The following is a 24,745-nucleotide window of genomic DNA, read 5'->3' as shown; positions in this document are numbered from 1 at the left end:
GGTTCCGGAACAGTCGGGTGGTCAGGGCTTGTCCGGACCTGAACAGGGGGCCTTCCCTCAGAGCAGGGTCTCCATCAGCACTCCTCACATCCACTCTCTCCCCTGCCTGACCCCATACAGCCCCGAGTCCTGCTGGCCCACGTCCTCCACCCACCGCCGTTATCCCCGTGCCAACCCCCTTGTCTCAGCTCTGCTTCCAGGACATCCCAAACCAACCCAGCTTTTTTTTTTTTTTTAAAGATTTTATTTATTTATTTGATAGAGATAGAGGGAGAGCACAAGCAGGGGGAGCGGCAGGCAGAGGGAGAGGGAGAAGCAGGCTCCCCGCTGAGCAGGGAGCCTGATGCGGGACTCGATCCAGGGACTCCAGGATCATGACCTGAGCCGAAGGCAGCCGCTTAACCGACTGAGCCACCCAGGCACCCCCAACCCAGCTTTTTAACAGAGCGGTCTGCAAGCACTTCATAAGAGGTCCATGTAAATATGTCCGGCGCTGCGGGCCACGTGGCCTTTGGTTCCACAATTCCACATCTAGAAAGCAGCCATTGGCAAAACATAAACTAATGGGCGCAGCTGGGTGCCAATAAAGCTTTATGGACAAAAACCGGCAGTGGGCCGGATTCGGCAGAGGGTCACCTTCGCAAAAGGCAACTCTGATGGTGTCACACCCAGCCCTTGCCAGTCCCTTGGGACATGCTTCCTGCCTTTCACACACCTTCCTGGTGTGTCTCCAGATGCTCCCACTCTCATGTCCAACACCCAGTCATCCTTCCAATATCAGCTGAAAGTCCCCTCTGTAGAGACGGGGCCCCTGACACCCCAAGACCACACAGCCCCCCTCACCTGCTTCCTAGCACCCACACCTTTTCATGCTCACTACACAGTGCTGGGGCTGGGGGGTCCCGTCCACCTCGCCTCACACAACAGGAGGACGGGGTCCACCTCACCCCCATGGTACCCCCAGTGCTCGGCACAGAACAGGAACTCTGTAAACACATGGTGAGTTAAAGAACAGAAGGATGGAAAGATAAGAAAACCCTAGGTGCTTATAGGGTGGGACTTGGGAAGTGGTACAGTAGCCTCTTTGTGACACCGAGCAACAAGGAGCTGAAAACGCCATAGGACTGAGAATGTGTGGCGGGAGTTTGTCCAGGAAAGTTCAGGACAAGCTGAACCAAAGCATCGTGTCAATGGGCAGCGTTTGTTGAATCAATGAATTTCCATGCAGAGTGACCCAGCCCGTAAACACTCTGAGTTCAGGGGAAGGGGAGGGTAGGTAGTGTGGACTGGAAGATCACTGGGATGTCGTCTCCTTCACAGAACTCTCCAGCACAAAGCCCATGCGGGGTGGACACAGATGGGAGGTGTAAGCAGGCCATCCCGTTTAACTCCAGCCAGGAGTTGTGGGAATGGGGAGTGGGGTTAGGGTTGGAAATGAGGCAGGCCACGTCCATAAAGTCAACTCAGGGCCAAATCGGAGGGGGTCCAAGGCCATGCCAAGGAGTCTGGACTTCTTTATGTTAGGTAACAGGGAGCCACTGAATGTTCTTGAGCAGCAGCATGCCATAGAAGTAGCTCTGCTTCTGAAAGACTTCTGTGACAACAATGGGATATATAGGCTTGGAATTTCGGGGGGGGGTGACAGGGAGGCCTCGGCAATGGTCCAAGTAGAAGACAAGGAGTACCTGGAAACTAGGGTGCAGGAAATAAGGCAAGCAGGGTGAGGGGTGTGGAAGAGAAAGGGCAAGGAAGGGAGACACGGGAGAGGGCCCCACAGAAGCAGCCCCAGGGCCGGTGCCGACAGACTGGAGAGAGACACCAAGATGAAGAACCACGGCGGCCAGGGGCGCCCAAGCCCCACTCCTTTTGCTCTTAAGGAGTTGGGTCTGACTGGAAATTCACAGGCTCACAGCTGCTGGCTGGCCTCCCGACACCTCTGCTTCTTGGTGCACGTAGCTAGCGGTTAGAAAATACAGGTGGCCACATGTTCAGACGGCAAGGAGCAAGTGATGTGGCACCTTGTCCGGGGTCTTCAGCACGGAGCTCCACTCCCACCATGTCTAGGCCCCCAGGATGCTTTTCTCCTGCAGCTGCCCTTCGTTAGTGGGAACACCAGCAGAAAACAAGAATCAAGGCACAGTTCCAATCTGGCGGCGACCCCTTCCATCCAAGGGCCGGGGATGCTTGACAAATGAGCCTCCAAGAAAAGCACAGTCTGCACAGAGCAACACGGTGATGAGCTCAGGACACTGGACATGGCAGCAGGACAGCTCCCCGGGCCGAGGTTCAGCTTCCTGGCCTCTGTGAAGACACAGCTAATGGGTTTCTTGATTTTGAATGGCCTCGCGTCCTTCTCCATCCTGGAGAGCTCCACTTTGTCCAGACAAACCTGTCCCCCCTCCCACAGACTCATGCACGTCGTGGCACGGAGCAAGTGAGCAGATCTGGAAACATGCTCCTGCATGGTACCTGGTTGGGGGCAGGTGCTGAGGGAGGTGGAGGGATGGTTTGTGTGGGGAGAGGAGGAAGACAGTGGGAGAGGGGCGGGAGAGCACGCGCAGAGCACTGGAAACCTCTTCTGACCTGATTCTCAGTGGCCTGTTCTGTGAGCTCATGGGGAGACTATAGCGGGGTCTTTAAACCTCCAAGTACCTCCCACCCCCACCCCACATACTCTTGGTGCATCCTCAGTGTTCCAGCCACACATACCAACCCTGGCTAGACTCTGGACACCGAGCGCCGACATTATTCTGTCGTGGAAAACATTGAGGTCACCATAAAAACCAGCCTTGCACCATAAGGAAGAACACAGGGGTCATAACGAGCATCCCAAGCCTGCTGAGCAGTTAGCATGGCTGCTTCCCTGGGTGTTTCAAAGAAGGCTCAAGGGCTCTTGGGTCAGCGCATCAGCAGGACACCGAGGGGCTCATCTCAGTGGGGCACCTGGTCGGTCTCAGGACACAGGTGACGTCTTGATGGAGTTCCTCAAGACCACATGAGCTCACAAGTCAGAGGAGGGGACAAAGGGCGAGGACACTTTGTTCTTCTGTAAAAATAACAGAAAAGACCCCTAGGTTTAGTGGCCCCAACACAGGCAGCACAGGGGAGGGACTTACTTTGCTCATGGGTTTTTCTTAAGCTGAGAATTCACTACTACAAAAAGGAAGGACTCACAGTTCTCACAAAAGAAAGACAGAGGAGGTCTTAGAAAGGAGTCCAGAGTCTCTCTGTTCTCTAGTTCCTGATTTACGCATGCGCAGCGGTACACCTGCTTTCTCCCTCCCTCCCTCCTTCCTCCATCCATCCATCTCTCCCTCCCTCCCTCTCTCCCCCTATCTCCCTCTCTCAGCCTGTGCCCCACCATCCCTACACTGCTTGCACCCCTTGACCATTGCTGCTCCGGGTTGCCGGTGCCCCTGGAGGTTGGCGAGGGCAGCCCAGGTAGGGAGCTCAGACACCTAGACGCACACGCACACACACACACACACGCACACATCCTGGACCCCCATCCCCACCTATCTCTACGTCAGCCACTCGGCCACTCAGGTCCTTCCCAAATGGCTGCGATCATGGCAACCTTATCCACTCAGCAGCCCACAGATTCCTGCCGGGGGCATAAGGAGACAGGGTGCAGGGGGCCAAGCTGGAAACCCACGGCAGCACCTTGAGAGGCACCGAGGGTCAGGAAAGTGGGGGTGGGTGCCCTGCGTCAGTCTCAGCCCAGCTCGCGGCCTCGGGATGAAAACTGGAAGTAGACAGAACTGTCCCCAGCACCTGCAGGGCCCCAGATCCAGCTGGGAGCAGGGAGGTCACCTCGGGGCAGCCAACCAGGGGTCAGTGGGCTTTTAACAGTAGTCGCTGGATTGTGTTCAAGTCACATCTCCCAGCAGCCCGGGGGGGAAATGCTGGACTAAGGTGCTGTTCTGTTTGTTTTAATTTAGGTGACATCCACTTAACATAAAATGAACCATTTTAAAGCGTACAACTCGGTAGCTTCACAGTGCTGGGCAGACACCAGCTCTATCTCACTCCAGAACATTCTCAGCACCCAGAGGGAACCCCGGCCCAGTGAGCAGTCAGTCCCTCCCCGCTTCCCCGGCCCCGGCCACCTACCGGTCGGTGCTCTACGGTCTATCCGCACGCACCTGTCCTGGACATCTCACACAGGGGCCGTCACACCACACGGGTCCTGTGTGTCTGATTTCTTTCTTGGGGCGTGTTTCCAGGCCCATCCATGAGCAGGATGTCGTCAGGGCTTCGTTCATGGGGGAAGAACACAGGCTCACTTTTTCTCACCCCATAGCGGCGGCTTTTGAAAAAGCACTCAGGCAAAGCAAGAAAGGACAGTGCCGGGTCACCCACAAGCGCCCTCACAACTTCATTTCCCCAGAGGAGCAGGAGGAGTGAGAGAACCTAGAGGACAGGGCTGGCGGGGGGGCGGGAGGCGGCGGCAAATCTGGCAGCAGGGAGGCTGGGAGGCAGCAGGGGCACGTCCCTGCTGCGCCGACCTTCACCGGCCCAGGACAGGTACGGACGTGCTGAAGAACAGATAGGGGCCGCCCGAGTCACCCTGGCCGGAAAACACCTGGGTATTGCTGAGCCGGAGAAGCCAGCAAACCTGCAGGCCAGGCCCTGGCCCGGGTCCCTGCCCGGGTTTTTGCAGGGCAAAGCCGTAACCGCTCAGGGCTCCGCTTGCCTCTCACAAGAACGGGTGCGTTGGCAAGACCAGGGGTCCCAAATCTGGGGAGAATCCAGAGGGTCTGGGAACCTGAATGGGAAAGCAGTTCATTCCTTCCCACACTCCCCTCTTTGACAATTTCTCAATCGCGGACACCAGCCCCCAGCCAGCTGTCCCTGCCACAGACACACGGGCATGTCCATGGCACAGGCCAGGTGGTGTATGCATCGCAAAATATCACCCGCCGTGGTCATCATTTCTGGATTTAGGTGCTTCTTAGACCCGCCACTACATCGAGTTAAGTAATTTGTTCAAAAGGAGCACCTTCAAAAGCCAAAAAGTAGAAACAACCAAAATGCCTATCAGGCAATGAATAGATAAAGTATGGTATCTGTGCAATGGAATATATTCAGACATAAGAATGAAGGTCTGACACCTGTCACCACGTGGATGAACCTGGAAAACATTATGCTCAGTCACAAAAGACCACATTTTTATAAAATATTCGGGATAGGCGAGTCCGTGGAGAAAGACCGGAGGTTACCAGGACAGGAGGGGAATGGGGAGGACCCGCTCGACGGGTTCGGGCAGAGGTGGTGGACGTGGGCGGGGGGGGGTGCCTTGGTGGTGCGGCGAGGACACTAAATGCCACTGAGTTGGACACTTTAAAAGGGTTCATTTTGGGCGCCTGGGTGGCTCAGTCGGTTAAGCGACTGCCTTCGGCTCAGGTCATGATCTTGGAGTCCCGGGATCGAGTCCCGCATCGGGCTCCCTGCTCGGCAGGGAGTCTGCTTCTCCCTTTCCCACTCCCCGTTTGTGTTCCCTCTCTCGCTGTGTCTTTCTCTGTCAAATAAATAAATAAAATCTTTAAAAATAAAAATAAAAGGGTTCATTTTATGTTACAAGAACTTCTCTCCAACAAAAAAGCATATACAACGATGTCTCATTTCTTAAATATTTTGATAATTATATTTTAATACTATAACCCTAGGAAATCTCTTTTATGGATTTAAGACTATTTTGCTGAGAAGGGGTCTGCTGGCTCCCCCAGATGCCATAGGGCTCCTTGGTACAAAAGGGTTGGAGTCCCCTGGACTGGGGCTCTCCATGGCCCACTCTTCACCCTGTTTACACCTGGACAGGTAGAGCCCAGCCTCCCGCCCCTCCCAGGCCCACCCGGCACTGTGAGCCATTGGCAAAACCCCAAACGCACCCCTCATCACCACTTGGTCTCTCATTCCGTGTGAAGACTCTCCGATCTCCAGCAGTCATCTCTAAACATGCAGAGGTCCCAGGAAAGGAAATTCAGCAGCGTAACCGGGGTGAATCTGCAGACAGGTGAGACTGGGCCAGGTGACAGGTAGAGGACAGTGGAGCTGCAGGGAGCGCAAGCAGCAGAAGGTGAAAGAGGAGACAGGCAGAGGACCCAAGGGTGCAAGGACTGCCCTGCTGGGATTTCCAGGTGCGTCCAAGGCCAGCTTGCCTCCCTGAATGGGGAACATGGTGTCGCTCTGCACCTGGAGGTGCCTCCCACCACCCAGGATGGGTGCAGAGTGCCCTGAGCACCTCTCCCCAAGCCAACCCGGCAATGAGCGTACCTCCACCCCACTCCCGTCTGAAAGTGCAGCCCCCTCCACCACCGAATGCAGGTGCAGGTGCTGGCCGACCGTTCTTGACTCGAGCCTTCAATTCCCCTGTCTGCCCGTCTGCATCTGCAATCCTAGGGAGTATTACAGGCCGCCTCTCCACCCTGCAACATGCTAGGTGTTCATAAGCGATGATTGCATGCCGTGCTATTACAGATGGAGAGACTACCACTCAGAAAGGGAACCCAAGACCCACGCTCTCTCCTGCAGACTTCCCCCCTCCCACCCTGAGAACATCATCTCTGTCTCCAGAGTCCTCTCGACACTGAATCATTTATCGCCTGCATGGAATGCTGCTGGGCTTCTGCACGCCGGGCCTGTGCCCGTGGGCTGGAAATACAGCTGTAAACAGGAGCTCACGTTCTAGACAAAGAGAAATCCAACAAGGTAATCTCAGATTGCAGTGAGTGCCGCATGAGTCAGGACAGTCTATGCTCGCGCAGGCCCAAACAAAGCCTGAAAGCTCAGTGCTTTGTGGAAAGGTCATTTCTCACCTATGATCAGTGTGGTTCAGCAGCCCCACTTGGCAGCTCTCCTCCTGTCGGTGACTCCGGGCTCCAGGCTCCTTACGTCCTGGGCTCTTCCGTCTTACACAGGTGGTCACCTTGGTCACCGTGGAAGAGGAATAGGGGGTGTGGACGGTCCCACAAGAGGTTCTGTGGCAAGGTCTGGATGTGGCGTCTGTCACCTCTGTCCACAAACCACTGGCCCCAACCTAACTGCAAGGGAGGTTGAAAAACACAGTCTTCTTCGAAATCTAGGAAGACGCAAATGAAATGGAATTTGATGACCACAGGACATTGTCTCAACCGCAAAAGAGTAAAGGAAATAAACAGAATGATAGAACAGAAAGTGGCTGGGATGAGCAGCCCATTTTAGATGGACGGGCCAGGGAAGGTCACTGTAGGGCGTGACTTGAGGGAGCCAGGCAGGAGACAGCCTTCCAATCCCAGGGAACACACAGGCAAGTGCAAACAGTTGGTGCCCAAAAACAAGAGGCATGTTCAAGGGACAGAAAGGAGGTGGGCAGGAGCAGGCAAGGGAGAGGGGGAGACAAGAGGTTGGCCATGTAAGCCAGGTCAGGTGGGCAGCCCCAGTACATGTCAGAGTCACCTGAACCCTCTCCCAGGGACCCTGACCTAATTATTCTGGCCTGGAGCCAGGCCTCAATTCATTTTTCTCTTTAAGAAAATAACACAAATGCCCCAAAGTGCACAAATCATAAATGTGTGTTCAATGATTAGTCACAAAGTGGACCATCCATGCACACATCACTGAGATCAAAAAGTAGAATAACACAGACCCCCAGAAAGCCCCCTCCTTCCCCAGTGACTCCCCCTTCCTCCTCCCCAAAGATAATTACCTCCATGATCTTGCCTGTTCCTAAACTCTGTATGAACGGGATAATACAGTTGACATCCAATTTTGTGCCTGGGTCCTTTCACGCTACCTTATTTCTGTGAGGTTCATTGAGTATAGAGGTGCTGTTATGTATCCCCCTACATGAATTCACCAGTTTTATTTGGCCCTACTCCTGTTGAAAGACTTTTGGGTTGCAACCCGTTTGGAGCTATTAAAACGATGGTGCTGTGCTCACTCTCTAGAGCATGCGCCTTGGTGCACTGGTATGTGTACCTTCCTCAGCAGATGTCTAGGAGTGGGGCAGCAGGGCCCCGGGGCTGGCATATGCTCAGCTTCAGGAGATTGTGCTAAACAGCTTTCCAAAGTATGAATGTTCAGTGGTCCTCTATCTTTACCAGCCCTTGGGGTCACCAGTCTACTCATTTTAGTCATCCTACTGGGTTAGAGCAGTATTTCCGTTTGCATTTCTCTGACGACTAATAGGACACTTTGTGAAGTACTTGTTCAAGTCTCTTACCCGTTTTCCTGTGAGCCCCTTTGCAAGTCATATCTCCAGAAACATCTCCTGTCTTGTGCCTACCTTTCCACTCCCTTAATGGCGACTTTCGGTGAACAGGAGCCCTTCATTTTAATATAACCTCATTTGTCCATCTTTTCCTTTATGGTTAGTGCTCTTTGTATCGTGAAAATATTCCAGAGAGTCTTCTATATTATCTTCTAGAAGGTAGACTGGACCTCCATGTATGGTGTGAGGTAGGGGTCAAGCTTCCTGGTTTTTTTTTAGGTGGCTATCCAACTGACCCAGCACCATTGATAGCAAAGATCATCCATGCCACCTTCTTGAAAGGGCCACCTTTGCCTCATATCATATGTTGTTTACCCATATATGCTGGGTGTGTTTCTGGGTTCTCTACTCTGTTCATTGGTCTGTTTGTCTAACTTTCTATTCTATTTTTTTTTTAACCTCTCTTGGTGACTCTAACGTGTAGCCAGGGTTGAGAACCACTGATCTAGGACCTTGCAGTTTATGGTAATAGGTTTGAGTGTTAGTCTAAATGCAAGTATGTAGATGCCCAATAAAGGATTTTCAGAGGAAAAATAGATTAAAATTCGAGACGTGGGAAGAGCGATGCCAGAACCATGGGGAAAGGTCCGGTGGAGTGGGTGGGGAAACTGGGTAATGGGCCGGAAGCCAAGATGCTCCTATCAACCCATGCTGCTCTCTACTCCTTCTCTTCTCCCTTCTCCAGACTTCCAGATCCACCCAAACCAAAGTGCAAAGAAGCACCGACAAAGACCAGAAGGAAAGTTTCCTGCCTGGGTGACCAGCCATGCTTACGGAAATCGGATCCCACTTGCAACCAGTTTATTCTCAAGTTGCCATGGCACTTCCTGTAATTAATGGCTAGGTTTTAATTAAACATTGATTAGCCACTAATTAGTCTAATGATTAGTCCTGGGGAAGAGACAGGGCTGTCAGACCCCATAAAGGAGGCAGGGGGAGATAATGAAAGATTATGGCTTAGGTGGAAGTGCTCTTCCTCCCTCCCTCCAAGCCAAATGTTTTCTATGATTTTGGTCTATTATAAATGATGCTTTCAATGTGAATTTTTCTAATCGGTTTGAGTCTTACGAAGTCCCAGGCGACTAGTGCAAGGAAGATTGAATCTATTTGCCTTTTCATCAGATTTCAGCCTCTTAATGTAGCTAAAGAGCCTTTTCCCACTTAGAGAGGAATTAGTTTCTGTCTCCACAATGAAGTCATCCTGGGCTGAGGCCGTCCCCCTCCCACGTCCTTTGTGGGGGCCCAGACCTTGCCAAGGACTTCTGAGATGTGAGTGTAGCAGGGCTTCTCCCCCAGAGTGGATTCTGCAAGCACCTGATGCCCCAGGTCACCCTTCCCTCATTCCCCGACCCTCAGTCCTCCACCAAAAAGAGAGGTTGGGTTGCTGCACATGGACACAGCTCAGCACGAACTGCATTTGAAATTACCCTGTAAGAAGTTAACTACGCGGTAAATCTTCGCAGGAGGAGACACAGTATGATGGTATTGGTTAATCATCCCCAGTGTACCTTTTGTAAGTTTGGGTTTATGCACAACAATACAAAACTCCCATAAAGCTCGGGAGAGAACAGAAGCATAAAACCTGAAATCCAGAGAGGGCTTCAGGCCGGGGGAAGACGCCCGCTCCTGAGAAGGCAGGTCCTGACGAGGAACACTTACCAGCCTTGAGAGTCTCAGCATTTGCCTGTGGGGGCTCCTGGCGCCACCAGAAACACCCCAGCCAGGGTCAGAGAAAGCCTAAGAAAGACTTGGAAACCGAAAGAAACACTCATGCCGCTTTTTTTTTTTTAAGATTATTTATTTATTTATTTATTTATTTGACAGAGAGAGAGACAGCGAGAGAGGGAACACAAGCAGGGGGAGTGGGAGAGGGAGAAGCAGGCTTCCTGCGGAGCAGGGAGCCCGATGCGGGACTCGATCTCAGCACCCCGAGATCATGACCCGAGCCGAAGGCAGACACTTAACGACTGAGCCACCCAGGCACCCCTCATGCTGCCTTTTTTTTAAACTGTAGTAAAATACACATAACATAAAATAAGCATTTCAACCGTGTATGAGTGCACAGCTCAGCGGCATCAAGTACGTTCACGTTGTTGAACAACTGCCACCACCGTCCACCCACGTCCTCGCCATCCCAAAGCAAAACTCTGTGTCCATTAAACATGAACCCCCTCCTGCCTCCCCCAGCCCCTGGCACCCCCTCCATCCTACTTTCTGTCTCCATGAATCTGACGACTCTGGGGATCTTGTATCAGTGGAATCTTACAATATTTGTCCTTTTGTGTTGGATTACTTCACTCCACATGATAATCTCAAGGTCCATCCACGTTGTAGCAGGTGTCAGAATTCCCTTCCTTTTTCAAGGCTGAGTAATATTCTGTTGTGTGGCGGTTCCCACTATGTTTACGCATCCGTCGATGGACACATGGCTTCTTCACCTTTTGGCCGCTGTGGGGAATATTCGCACTTCTCCATCTAGCATGCAAATGTAGTTATCTGCGTCTTCAGGTGGAAGATCAGGTGAGACAGGACACTGCAAGCCCCCCGGTCTCTGCTTTACTCTCTTGAATCAACAAGGATACCCAAGACCTGTTTCGGCCCCGAGACACCATCCGCATTCTCACATCTCCGTTTATCGAGTTTTCTCGTTGTGTCCCAATAGCTTCTGCCACACGAGCGCATCGGACATGTTCTGCCCAGCCTTTGTCATCCTGCCAACACTTGCCGTGAGCCAGGGCAGGAGGCCTCTTCACTGGGAAGGGGGCCTGGAGCGGAGCCCAGAGGGACGGCCTGGAAGCCGGAAACGGGGGTTGGAGCCCCGTCCTGCCCTGATCCAAGCAAGTCCCCGGGCCTTTCTTTGCTCAACCGTAAATTGGGTGCCACCCCCTCTGGCTCTAGGGGAGCCACGTGTGGGGCCCTGGGCTGTGTGCCACGTGCGAGGCGTGGCATCCATGGATTTTCTGGCTTTCGACCCCGGGCTCCAGGAGCAGGAGTCAAGGGGAGCTCTCTCTGAGAGGAGGGGTGGGGCTCTGGCAGCAGAGGGCAGTACCCTGAGCTGTCACTGACGCCCCTTCCAGGCGCTTCTGTTGCCGTGGAACGCCGAGTGGCCACTGAGGGCAAATACGTCCTTGGCCAGCCCTCACAAAAGCCACTTTCATGATGGTGGGACATTAATCCCCACGATAGCTTTCTTGTGCTGACTTCAAAAGTTGGGAAATTTGGGGCACAGAGCTGTCACGTACTGTGCCCACGCTGAGCCCGGAGTCCCGTGGCAGAGACAGTGAGCTGGCCCAGAGCCAGGCATCCAGTGGGGCCTGCCCTTCCCGCCGCACCCCCACCGCGTGCCGGGGGGACCAGATGTCCAGTTCTGGCCAAAGGGAGAGGAATGGAAGAACATGCTCTCACTCCCAGACTGAGGTGGCCACGTCCCAATGGACTGTCCCTACGTTGCCTCCCCAGCCAGCTGAGTCCCTCCTGGGGAAGAGGTCAGCAGATATTGTGAGCCGAAATAAGCATGCCATGTGTTGCCTCAGTGGCGTTTGAGGACTGCCTGTCCGGTGGTCAGCAGGACTGAGACATCTCTGCACACAGCCAAGGCCACGCTCCAGGGGCGGCCTCCGGCCGGGCTAGGTGAAGATGAGGTGTCGGTTTCAGAGGGAGGCATCGGCCCTGATGGAGAACCCCACCATGGCGTGGGCCACAGTCATGCCTGCTCATCGTGGACAAGGCCAGCCCGCGATCTAGCCCCAAGCTGGGCTACTGGAGGGTGGTCCCGCTTAGCCTCCCATGGTGGGCTCAGCAAAGGTTGGGCCAGGATCTGGCAGTCCAGAGAGACAAAATGCAGCCTTTGGCCTTGGATGCTGATGAGTTCAAGAGGGACTAACCACCCAGGGTGTGAGGTGGGGTCCAGACATGCAGCCCACCGGAGGCTTGGGATTCCTGGGTGATTCCTCCGTTCGGTCTTAAAGGCGGGCCAGGTGCAGACACACGGAGTGGGCACGCCAGGCAGAGGGCACGGTGAGCAAAGATGCAGAGGCGCGAGGAGGCACACGAGGGGCCGGTACTATGCAGCATGGCAGACCAGGGGATGGCAGGCGACAGGGAGCCGCGGGCTGTGCTGGGCAGCCAGGACCACCAGGGGCTGGGTGTGAGCAGGAGAGGGCCCCCAGCAGGTTCCCACCCTAAATCTATCACCTTAGCAGCAGCAGGGAGCGTGGCTAGCGGCAGGGGGAAGAGGTGTACCCGATGGTCCTACTGGCCTTTGGAGTCCAGACAAGATGGAAAGCACCCCACGGTTAAGGGGTTGGCAGCAGGCAAAGGCCTGGCACCGGACGCCCAAAAGAAAGGAGGTTGGATCTAAGACTGGGCTTCAGAGTGTTGGTGCAGGAGCAGTATTTCCAGCCGAGGCACAGAAATGAGAGGACGTTCCAAATCCAGCTTCCTCTCAGAAGGAACCCCAGATGAGTCCAAGGACAGTCTACCACGACGGCAATATTTAGCAAGAACAAAAAAGAAGCAGCCATCATTACTGGAAGGGACACCTCTGAGACCACTAAGCACCCAGCCTGAACTCAGGCAGGGAAGGACCACTTCTAGCTGGAGGCGACAGAAGGCTTCCTGGAGGAGGTGACATTTGAGTGGGGTTCTGAAGGCTGTGTAGGATTTCCAAGAGTGGAAATATCCGGGCACATGCCCCACACAGAAATCCTGGGCCAAGGGACGAGGGACAGAGAAGCGCAAATAGTGGCCAGACACAGTGAAAGGGGACAGGACAGCCCCACCAGAAATGCACTCAGTCATTCAACAAAGCATGAATCGGCTGCCCAGGTCTGGGTTCAAGGCACTGAGACTACAAGCTGAACGGAGCCAGTGGGTAAGAAGGCTGAGCGTCTCCAGGGCAGGAGCGGACAGAAGGTGAAGCCAGATGCAGAAAGTCCTCCAGCGGACAGCTGCTGGGGACACCGGACGCCAGGTGAGCTGGGGTCAGACCGTGCCACGTGAATTATTTTTCCCATCCACCCGAAGCCCACTGGGGTCCTGTGATCCGTGTGTGGCCGACCGTTGCTCATCACCATCCTGCCTTTGGGGTGCAGCTCCGGCCAGAGGGGTGGGCTCTCCCACGGCTGGCAGGGCCGGCCCGTGCGCTGGTGTCCCCGGCGCATGGCTCCCCGCCTCCCGCTTCCCTCTGCATTCACTCGCAGAAATGCACGGATATCGATCACTGCCCAGGTCTCATCAGATTGGGGAAATCAATGGGGTTAGGTCACAGGGACAGGCAGCCTTCCTCCAACCCACACGGGCCCTGGCCAGTGTGTTCCTTGCTGACTTGCATTTTAAGGATAAAGAGGCAGCTGTCCCTTTTGCCAGAAGGCATTTAAGGATTTTAATCTCTTCACTGGGGGAGAAAAGGCAGGTCTCAGCCGATGCACAGTTCAACGCAGCTTCAAAATAAAGCGACCTCCTTCCGGGGCGAAGGTCACGGTTGGGACTCACTGCTGCCGGCCACTCGCTATGTAACGTGTCCAGCCAGCTCTGCAAACTGAAATGCTTGGGAGGTTCCTGATACACAGTGGGTGGTGACGAGGCCTGAAGGCGGAGCTGGGGACAGAAAGAGGGCCGGGTGGGCGGGGGAGGTGTCCAGCGCTGCCCAGCCCCAGCTGCTCCGCCCCCCGGCCCCACGCTCCAGTCTCCCCAGGCGCCACTTCAGTCCCTGGAGCCCCGGACACACAGGCACACATGCACCCCATTATCTTGCTGCACCGACTGAAATCTGTTAGCAGTGGGGAGAGGCAAAGGGCTTTCGTGCTTTTCTGCAAAGGACTCTTCCACCCGTGCTCCTGAGTTCCTCCCCCTGTACCAGAGCAACGTCTTGGAGACCAGACCCTCGGGATGTTCATTTACCCCGGGAGCAGTCAGCTCCCAGAGGTCCTCCTGGCAGGAAGGGTGAGGACGAAAGCTATTCCTCTCCAGCTCTCTGCTGCAGGACCCAGCTGCTCCCAGCCTGTTTGCTGCCCTCGAAGTCCACCTGGAGGGGAAGCAGGCAGCCCGTGGCGGAGCAGGTGGGGCCTCCCCAGGGGGGTGGTGTGGGGCCCAAGGGCCAGCCCACGCCCACAGGCTGCCTTCTCCCGGCCGGCCCCGGAGCCGTGCCCTCCCAGCCACCCCCACCCCCCAGGAATAAAACGGACACCCATGGAAACATTCTGTGGTGAGACAGCTGGGCGCCTGGAAATTGCTTCTGTCTGGGTGGCATCCAGAGAGCTGTTTCCGAGGATGCTGATGGGCCGGAGTGCCCAAAGAACACAGAAGGCTGACAGCCACACAGGTCAGAGAAGGGGTCCAGATTCCCACTGTGGTCAAGGAGGAAGCCCATGGACAGCCTCGAACCTCAAGAGAGCCAGGCCTTGCTCAGTCACTGGGCTTACCGCTGGGAACGACAGCAGCCCTTGGGGAGACACGGAGCACATCAGCAATAAAAGTCATAATGTCACCACAGGTGCCTCTGAGCGCTATGAAGAGAAAACCGAATGCTGTGGTAGGAGGTGACAGGCCGAGGGCGGAGACACATCAGCATCAGCTGAGACCTGAAGTTGGGAGGGCGTATCCCCCCCAGGGATCAGCAGAGCCCCAGGAGACTGGCCTGTGCACCTGCACACACGTGTGCACACACAGAGATTCATGCACACCCACATGGATGCGCACACAGATGTGCAGTCCATACACACCCACGTGGGTGCACACACACATGCGTGCACACACACAGACGTGCACGTGCATATACACAGAGGCGTACACACCCACGTGGGTGTGCGCACACGCAGACGTGCACGTGCATATACACAGAGGTGTACACACCCACGTGGGTGCACACACACACGCGCACGCACACACAGACGTGCACATGCATATACACAGAGAATCGTGCACACCCACGTGGGTGCGCACACACACGCACGCGCACACAGACATGCACGTGCATATACAGAGGCATACACACCCACATGGGTGCGCACACACACGCGGGCGCACACGCAGATGTGCATGTGCATATACACAGAGGCGTGCACACCCACACATACCCATGGGTGGGTGCACACACACATATACCCATGCACACACATAGATGTACACATGCACATACAAGTACATATGCACACGCATATATACACACATATATATAACAAAGACATGCATATACACATGGATGGACAGTTGTATCTGTGCACATATACATACGCATATGCACACGGGTGTGCACATACACATAGATGTGACATGCACATACATGTGTGTACACAAACATATAGAAATACACGTGCATATGTGTGTGCATGCACATGTGTATAGATATACACACGGATGTGCACATGCACATATGTAAATATGTATGCACGCATGTGTACATATATACACTACTCGTGTGCATTGATGTACATTTACATAGACACGTGTACATGCATATGCATGCACATGCATCTACATGCACCAACACATACATACATACACTGCACACAAACACGTACACACACTCTTGCAGGGGGACTTTTTACAGGGATTTGACTCCCCACCACGACTGTCGGAGCTAGGTAAGCTGTCTCTCCGAGGAGTGTGAGGTCCACAGGGCAGGTGGCAGGAAAGGGAGGGTGGCTGGCAGGTGAGAGGTGAAAGGGGGTGGAGAGTGCGAACCCCCCAGCATGAGCTGGAACCTGCAGGGACAGCCACTCTGGCCAATACCCCTCGCCCTTAGAAATGACCCACCCATTACCTGTTGGGGGGCTGAGACCTGTGTGCAGCTTGGAAATTTTCATGATTATAGGATGTCTAATTGAGGTCCCTACAAGTGTCTTCAGTGGGTGCCCTAGAAGGAGCGCCCAACCTGAGGGTTCCTGGTGGGCGACTCCCATGAGGGCTCCCAGAAAAGGCAGAGGGAGGGGCAGGAGAGTGGCAGGAGGGGACCTCAGCCTGGGGCCAGCCCTTTACACTTCCTGTCGCCCGCTGGTCACGGGGGGCGGGAGAGGGGGTGGCTGCAAACCGACAGATCGGCGGGACATCAGTAGCACCCTCTCCAGCAGGGACCCCCCTGGCAGGTCCTCTCTCCCTCCTCCTCCCCATCCTCCCACCTGATGGGCTTGAAAACCAGAGCATGGCAAAATTCTCTCCTTGTCCCGAGACCCAACACAACCCAGCTCTTCCTGGTCACACCTCCTGGGGGACCCACCCAGTGATGGCAACTATCGGCACCTTCCGGGCTGCCCAAAACCTTTGGGAAGGCGCCTTGGATCCTCACAAGTTTAGCGGTGCAAATAATAACAATAATTAAAAGGCAGCGGGTCCGGGCTGCATTGATTTCTTGTTTTATTTTGCTCTGAATGGAGCTCATCTTATGGCTACTATTTAAATGGGCAGGGCAGACAGGAATTACATCCTCTTTCCCCCTCCAAATAGATTCTGCCCTCCTCGGGTGACAAGAGCTTGGCAAGGGGCTTGGGTTACCGGCCCCGCTGTGACCGGGGACCGGCAGCCATGAGCAGCTTGCAGCTCTTCCGATCCATTACCGCTGCTCCCGGAGACCCTTCGTATGGATTTTTATGTTGTGTTGGCAGCTCCTCACACCTTAGTCACGCACGCATCAGACCCCAGCGCCGACAGAAACCAAGCCACCAGAACAATAAGGCCCGACAGGAGGGGATGTGCAGGGCATCTGTGCAGGCCGTGGCAGAAGACCGGGCAGCCCGGGGGTCCTGGCAGATGGGCGCAGGCTTGAGTCGCCGGGGGCAGACAGAAGGTTCCAGGAGACATCCTCCACCCAAGGCGGCCTCCTCAGGCTGCGCAGAGCTTGTTCATGGCTAATGAGCCCTAATTAACATGTTGATGGGGATGTGCGCTGTTTATATTTGGAAACTTTTTGCTGTGTTGGTTGTTGCTTTTGCTGGATTCATGGTGTTCAGGTTGGATCCTCTCCTCCTTCCTGGCCCCCTGTCCTCTCCTCCTCCCCGGCCCCCTGTCTTCTCCTCCTCCCTGGCCTCCTGTCCTCTGCTTCTCCCCAGGCCTCTGCCCTCAGCCAGCCCTCTGAGCCCAATCACTTGCTGGGGCCCTGTGCCCGCTGCATCCGCGGCTCTTCTCCAGACCATCATGGGTTCCAGGCTACGCATCCGGACTTCCAAGCCCATCCTGCTTCCCTCTAGGCAACTCGTTGATCCTGGCACCTGCCTCTGTGTTCACCACTCTTTGGCTAGGGCATCTGGAAAGGAGAGTCCTAAGAGACCATTTGGATGGGTGTCCCTGAAGGGAGCTGAGGGCTGAGGCACCAGAATCAAGTTAAAGACTGTGGCCTGGGGGCAAGTGGGTGGCTCAGTCGTTAGGCGTCTGCCTTCGGCTCAGGTCATGATCCCAGGGTCCTGGGATTGAGCCCCGCATCGGGCTCCCTGCTCCACGGGAAGCCTGCTTCTCCCTCTCCCACTCCTCCTGCTTGTATTCCCTCTCTCGCTGTCTCTCTCTCTCTAATAAATAAATAAAATCTTTTAAAAATTAAAAAAAAAAAAAAAGGCCCGGAGCCTGGATCTGCTCAGAATATCCTCCTGAGGATCGAGGCCCTCACTGAAACATCCACGTGTTCTGGTGGGGAGTGGTGAGCACCTGTAGTCATCCAGAGAAAATACCTTTTTCCCAAGTTCTGTGGCAATTCGGGAGCAAGCTTGGATACAGAGGTCGTGATAAGGGGGAGAAGGACTGTGCCCTGGGGTAGGGGATCTTCTCTGAGACCACTACCAGTTCATACAGCCTGCTTCCGAAGTGCTTTTCCAACTCCCCCTCCCCGCTCCTCAAACCCTCTCCAGCCTCCCTGCTAACCTCACACAGTCTTCTTCCTTCTGCACCCCTGCATAGCCCTGCCCTCCCCAACACCTTCGAACCCTCACCCCTCACCCCACATCAGCTTCCCAAAACCCACCCTCTACTAGAGTCAGTGCATCAGTCAGCTACTGCCCACATAATACTCCATAACAAACTACCCACAAAGTCAGTGGCTTACGAAAGAATTTGCCCTCACTCTGACATGTTTGCAGACAAATCTCCTTTCTGTCAGTTAAAGAAGGGCTGGGCAGGACAGCCTTGTCTCAGGCTGTGTATTACCTGAGCTTGACTCCCGGCTGTGGGTTGGGCCCAGGTCTGCTCTCCGTGTATTTATCCAAAGCCTAGGCTGGTGGGGCCCTGCTCATGGCATATCACCAGAGCACAGAATCCAAGCATGCACTCTGCTCATGCCTTGTCCACTGTCATCCCATTGACCAACACAAGCCACTTGATCAACCTTGGCATCGATGGGGAAAGGAAAATAATTTTTTTTCTCTGCCCACAGTGGGAGAGAGGCTATGACTATTTGCTAAACAGCAACCCAAACTATCTCTCCCCGGCTAAGTCCCACTTCCCACAAAGCCTCCCTGGCTCTCCTGACCGGCCAGCCCTCATCTCTCACCTCTGAACTTCCTGCTTCATGACAGCCTCCTCTGGACCTGGCTCTGTCAGCATGCGGTGATGTGTGTCCTATGGCCTCATCTGGATTGCAAACACCCTGCATTTGGGCCACCCCCCAAGGTCCTATTTGCCCCACACAACCCTTAGCATGGTTCCTCACAAGAGATGCTCAATAAATGACTTACAAATACATGAATAAGTGAAGTTGTACCTTTGAATCAAAGGTGACTCCCCATCCATGAGGCTTTCTCCCAGTCATACACAGAAGGGCCAGGTTCGTGGGCCCCAGGCTCCACGAGGGAATGAGCATCCCCTGCCTGTTGGGAAGGCTTTGACATGCTGGCCTCACCCTAGGCCCCCAAGGTCAGGGACAAGGAACCAGGTTCTTACTCCAGCAGCCTAACATGGCCATGAGAAGATGCTCCCTCTCTGCAGACTCCTCCAGCCCTGGTATGATTGCCAACCACTCCTATACAGCTTTTCTAACGTGGCAGCAACCCACATTCTCTAAAAGGGACATACCACCAAAACTAAAAAAATCCCAATTAACACCCAGGAATGGGATGGACACGCAGCTCTTCTGTTGGTGAAAATGTGGCTTCACATCTCCCTGTACGGGTGACCCTGTCACTGGCTCCACACTGTTGTGGGACACAGAAGTGTCAGACTCACCCTGGCTATGGGTGATGGGGCTCTGGGAGCTGGGGCCAGGGAAGGGGAGCCAATCTACAAGTGCTAGAGCAAATCAATGAACTACTTGAAGGTCTTGTTAACACACAGTGGTCACCAAAGAAACATTTGTTGGATAGATGGCTAAATGGAAGGATGGATGGATAAGTGGATGGATGGATGGATGGATAAGTGGATGGATGGATGGATGGATGGATGGATGAATAAGTGGATGGATGGATGGATAAGTGGATGGATAGATGGATGGACGGATGATGGATGGATGGATAAGTAGATGGATGGATGGATGGATGGATGGATGATGGATGGATGGATGGATGGATAGATGGATGGATGGATGGATGGTTGGATGAATGGATGGATGGATGGTTGGATGGATGGATGGATGGATGGATGAGTGGATGGATGGATGAGTGGATGGATGGATGGACAGACGGACGGACAGATGGATGGATGGATGGACGGACAGACGGATGGACGGATGGATGGATGGATGGATGGTTAAGTGGATGGATGGATGGAGGGAGGGAGGGATGGATGGAGGGAGGGAGGGAGGGATGGATGGATGGATGGATAAATGGATAGATAAGTGGATGAGACATTGCCTCTATTGAACTATGATGACTGAACATAACCAACCATCCTAGCTGGCCCAGCACCCCAGTGAGGTTTTCTGAGATGCAGAAAACTCAGGACTGTTCCAGGCAAGTTGGGGTAAGTTGGTTGCCTTCCATGAACAAGCAAATCCATCAAGTCCTTCAGTGTAACTTTCCTGTGCCTGGCCTTGGGGAGAGAGGCAGAAATCAGGGCCATAACAGTGGGAGGCAGACCAGAGACTCACCCCACCTTCACACAAACTTCCCTGGCAGGAAGAAAGGATCAGTTCCTGGAGGACCAGACCATTCCATCAGGGTGACTCTTGCTGATGTCACCAGCTAGCTGCTCCTGAGGGGAAACAGTGGGAACCCCTGGAGGCTGAGAAAGCAGGCTCTCATGGGCTCCTTGACTGCTAAGAGCAGCTGTGCTGGGAGGGAGCAGGATTGTTTCTGGAACAGCGGAAAAGCAGAAAACTAGGGACTGCCTCCAAATCTGGGGCTTCTGCCCAGCGCCCTCAGAGGTCAGCCAGCCAGAACCCAATGTTCATAGCAATGCAGCCTGACATCCTTGAACATGTATCCAACAGCTGGAGGATGGGGGTTTGTGGTGCACTCCCACACTGGAATTCTACCTGGCATTGAAAAGAAATGAACCACGTTTCGCATGCGTGAAGCTCAAAAAAAAAACAACATAAAGTTTTAAAAAGGGAAAAAGGTGCAGAAGAAAATACAGTGTGAGTCTATTCGAACAAAGTTCAGAAATATACAAGTAAATCATATGCTGTTTGGAGGAAACACAGAGTAGTTACAACCATAAAGAAAAGCAAGCAAATGAACAACTCAAAACACAGGACAGGGGCGCCTGGGTGGCTCAGTCATTAAGCGTCTGCCTTTGGCTCAGGTCATGATCCCTGGGTCCTGGGATCGAGTCCCACGTCGGGCTCCCTGCTCCGCGGGAGGCCTGCTTCTCCCTCTACCACTCCCCCCGCTTGTGTTCCTGCTCTCACTGTGTCTCTCTCTGTCCAAGAAATAAATAAAATCTTTAAAAAAAAAAAAAAAAAGAAAACCACAGGACAGAGTTCCCCTTTTGGGGACAGGGAATAAAACCGGGAGGAGCAGTGGGGCTGGAGGCCAGGACACCCGCCTGTGCCTCGGGGCCAGTGGTGGGTTCACAGGCACGTTGTGCTTATGTATTATTTACACTTCAATGTCTATGCATATTTCATAAAGCAAGCAAGGAACAGAAAGGCAAGGCAAGAAGCTAACATGACGGGACAGGGAGTGAAGGGAAGGAGAACAGGGGCAGTGAGGAGCTGCTGACGTGATCTCTGAGCCGGGGAGGCACCCCCAACCCACTGATGGGGGTGTCTCCCAGTCCCACATGGTGCTTTGTCCTCCTGTCCCACAGAGGGGGCCCATCTCTGAGTCCGACACCCTACCAGAGCACGGCATGGGCAAAGCACGTCTGCTCTCCTGCCTGGGGCTCCCATGGTGTGACCATGGGGCTCTCCCCTGGGCTGAACTGGGCTGGACAGGGGTGCTGGCCCGGCTGCTACTGGGAAGTGTCCTGGGGGACCTGGCCTGGCCCTACCTTCCCCCCTTCCTCATTCCCACCTGCCAGCCTCAGGGTGGGGCTTCCTGCCACACTCCCTCTGCTTGGGGGCAGTGGGGAGGGAGCAGAAACCCAAGGTCCTCAGGGGCCATGCCTTTTCTCCCGGCAAAGCTTTCCTCTCAAGGGGTGAGGGGCATGTAGCGATGTCATCCCGTCCCCTTTAGCCAAACCCTGTCCCATGCCCCTCTCCACCTGCCCCAAGAGGGACACCCTAGGACCCCACTCGGCACCCAAACGCACGCAAGCACAAGGCAGCTAACCTCCAGCCCAGGAGGAGACCGCCATGGGCCAGTCTCCTCTCTTCTTCCTCCATCTGGACAGACCATCCTGACAGGTGCTTTACAAGGCCCCTTGGAGGCTGGTCCTGGGAGCTGGGCTGTCCATCCCGCCTGGGGGGACTCCACCACCCTCCCCAAGAAATCAAGATCCTGCCTGTCAGGCTCTGCTTCCCTGTGATCCTGGGCTGAGCCCTCCAGGACACCCCCAGAGCCCGCAGTGCCCCGTTCCTCAGCACCCACCCTGGGATCTAGACCCTCCACTGCCTTTGCAATGGATTTGCACAGCAGCACATTTGTTCGGTTTTATGGAGTATTGCACGAAAATTCTGTGAAATTAGGTTCTGGCACTAATATCATGCTCTGCCCATTCGTCTGCAGTGCAGAGACTGAAAGGAGAGGAACCAGGGCATGCAGTGGGGGCGGGAGGGCCTGGGGCGGTGGCTAGAGTTTTCCGTCTGGGGAATGGGGGAGGGAAGCTGAGGAGCAGAGGGAGGCTGTGGGGCCCTGCAGTGGGCACGTTTGAGATGGTGGGGCTCCCAGACTCCTGCCCAGTCTGGTGCACCTTTGGGCCTGGGCCTGCTGGTCTCTGAGGCTGGTTAGTAATGCCACCAGCAGAGAGCAGCTTCTCCGGGGCCAGTAAGGAGGGAAAGGGGAGTAGAGTGAGGAGGAAGGGGAAGGAAGGAAGGGAGGAAGGGAAGAGGGGGTGGGAGGGGAAGGGAAAGGGCGTGGGAGGGGGAGGGGAAGGAAGAGGGGGAGGGGAAGGAAGAGGAGGAGGGGAGGAGCCACCCATGGGCCAAGGCCATACCCTTTCCCTCTGAGAGCTGCTCTGAAGGGGGTCCGTGGTTCCCAAAACCCCAGCCAGCTTCCCCTTCCTCACCAGCTTCACCCCGAGGTCTCTGGGCTATGAAACCCTCAAATGCAAATCCCCCCACACCACCCACAGCCCCTCACCCACGCGCACACATGCACCTGAGAACATGCAAACCCAGCTACCCCATTCCCACCACTTGGCTGGCCCCTCGTCCCACCGATAGGGCTTCTTCCACTGCTGGCTTTCGTGGGCTGGCATTGGGCTTGGCCCACCGTGGGGGCCCCTCCGCATGTTGGAGACGCGTCAGTCCAGCTCAGCCAGGTCCAAGCAGCCCGCTCATCTGGCCTGTCAGGGGACTGGGTCTAAGGGCCACTCTCCTACTCCCAGGGGCTCCTCCTGCCCCCCAGGAGGCCTGATGGGGGGGTGGAATAGGGACAGGAGCCTCGGAATAGGAGTAAGAAAGAGCTGGGTCAGGCTCCAGAGCTCAGCTGCATGCAGGGCACACAGGTCACTGGGAGGAGAAAGAGCCCCGGGTGCCGGACACGTCCTGCCCACCCCGCAGACAGGGTGTCACCCTGCAGAGAGGGGGTCAGGCAGCCGGGACGAGGCCATCTCCAGCTGGCCTCCCCGCAACTGATGTCGCTTATTTTAAGTAAGCACAACCCTGGCCAGCATGGCCATCTGCATTGTTTGTCTGACTCAGAGGGAGAGAAAAGAAGCCCCACGAGGGGGGGCGCCGCGAGTGGAAACTGCCGAGCCCCTCCCGAGGCTCTGCTGCAGCCTCCGGCTCGCTGGGGGCTCAGGACCGGGCCTGCTGCCCTGCCCTAAATTTAACCAGCTGGAAATCTTTTTTAAGTCACATCCTATTGAACCTTTTGAAATAAAGATTTGCCTTTTAATGGGAAATCTGCATTTCATTGTGAAGAAAGAGCTGAGCAGCCTCCTGGCTTTGGCTGCAAACCCAGGGAAGCTCCCAGTGTGGGCACCCTCCCCCCCCAACGCTGTCCCTGGGCTGAGGGGCTGGTTCCCAGCCGGCAGGCACAGCGGGCACACAGGCTTCCCCGGAGACAGCAGGAAACCGAGAGAGCCAACCGCGAAGGAAAGATGCCCTACCAAGAAAATAAAGACGTCCTTGCTCACGCGGGACGGGGACCACGATCACGAAGAGCCCACGGCAGCCCCAATCCCACAGGCTGCATCCCGGGGCTGGGAGCGGGGCCCTCCCCCTGGGTTGTGGGCGAGGCACAGCCCGAGAGCCAGATAGCGTGTTCTCCGTGGGGACGGCCTGTCACCAAACATGTGGAGGTAGAGGTCACAAGCACAGAAGAAGCGCTCACCACATTCAACTCTGTGAGGCCGTGTGTGAGGCTGGCTGCAGAGAGCACAGCCCAGCCCTCACCGACCTCACGATCTCCGTGGAGATCCACAGCAGAAAGGGGGGGCCCGGTGTGGGGTCCCCCCTGCAGGTAACCCCAGTCCAGGCCCAGGTGACACAGGGCAGGGGTGCGGGGAAGGGAGAGGGAGTGTAGGGCTGCAGAGCCCCTCGGCCCTGCCCTGGCTGGCTCCTGCCCAGGAGGGGGCCTGCTGAGCTCCCCCCCACCATGACGTCATGACGTGTCAGCATGTAAACCAAACCCCCAAAGCCTTCTTCTGCAAGGAGGTGAACAGGTCCCTTGGTAACCGTTAACCGTCTGTTTTCTGGGCTAGCTTGCCTGCCTGACTTCACTCTTCCTCTTGCCAAAAGAGCGTATTTTCATCCTTTTCACTGTTTTTATCTCAATGACAGTGCAAGCCAGAGCCGGGGCTGTGGATCAGCTTGCGTGGCCTCTGAGTTAGTGTCCTTTGTTCTGGGCCTGTACGTACGACCTGGATGTGGCCGCCCCTGCCTGGCCCTGTGAAGGGGGTGGCCAGTGTGCGGTTTCATCAGAGGCTCACCTGGGGAAGGAGCCACTTCCAAGCTCCTGCTGATTGTCGGCAGAACTCCCTTCCTTGTGGTCTTAGGCCCTCATGTCCTCCTGCTGGCTGATGGCCGGGGTG

The 24,745-nt window shown here is 55.1% G+C and overlaps 1 protein-coding gene and 1 long non-coding RNA gene across 5 annotated transcripts in view; both read right to left on the bottom strand.

Moving 5' to 3' along the window:
* The window catches only part of RBFOX3 (RNA binding fox-1 homolog 3), a 458,835-nt gene that overhangs the window by 415,895 nt on the left and 18,195 nt on the right, over positions 1 to 24,745 (bottom strand). The gene's annotated exons all lie outside the window — the stretch shown is intronic.
* LOC115941143 (uncharacterized) lies at positions 219 to 7,617 on the bottom strand. Of its 3 annotated transcripts, XR_014140344.1 has the most exons (4): positions 6,277 to 7,617; positions 5,892 to 6,054; positions 4,114 to 4,255; positions 219 to 3,046 (listed from the first exon to the last, which is right to left on the bottom strand). It is a non-coding gene; the product is annotated as an uncharacterized LOC115941143 (long non-coding RNA). The 3 variants fall into 3 exon arrangements; XR_014140342.1 differs by having other exon boundaries at positions 5,892 to 7,617; XR_014140343.1 differs by having other exon boundaries at positions 220 to 3,046; positions 4,146 to 4,255; positions 5,892 to 7,617.

Source organism: Leptonychotes weddellii, chromosome 15 (genome assembly GCF_054177405.1).
Source record: "Leptonychotes weddellii isolate Sample4059 chromosome 15, ASM5417740v2, whole genome shotgun sequence".
NCBI classification, from domain to species: Eukaryota; Metazoa; Chordata; class Mammalia; order Carnivora; family Phocidae; genus Leptonychotes; species Leptonychotes weddellii.
The sequence above is the reverse complement of the archived record's forward strand: the minus strand, read 5'-3'. Positions and strand labels throughout refer to the sequence as shown.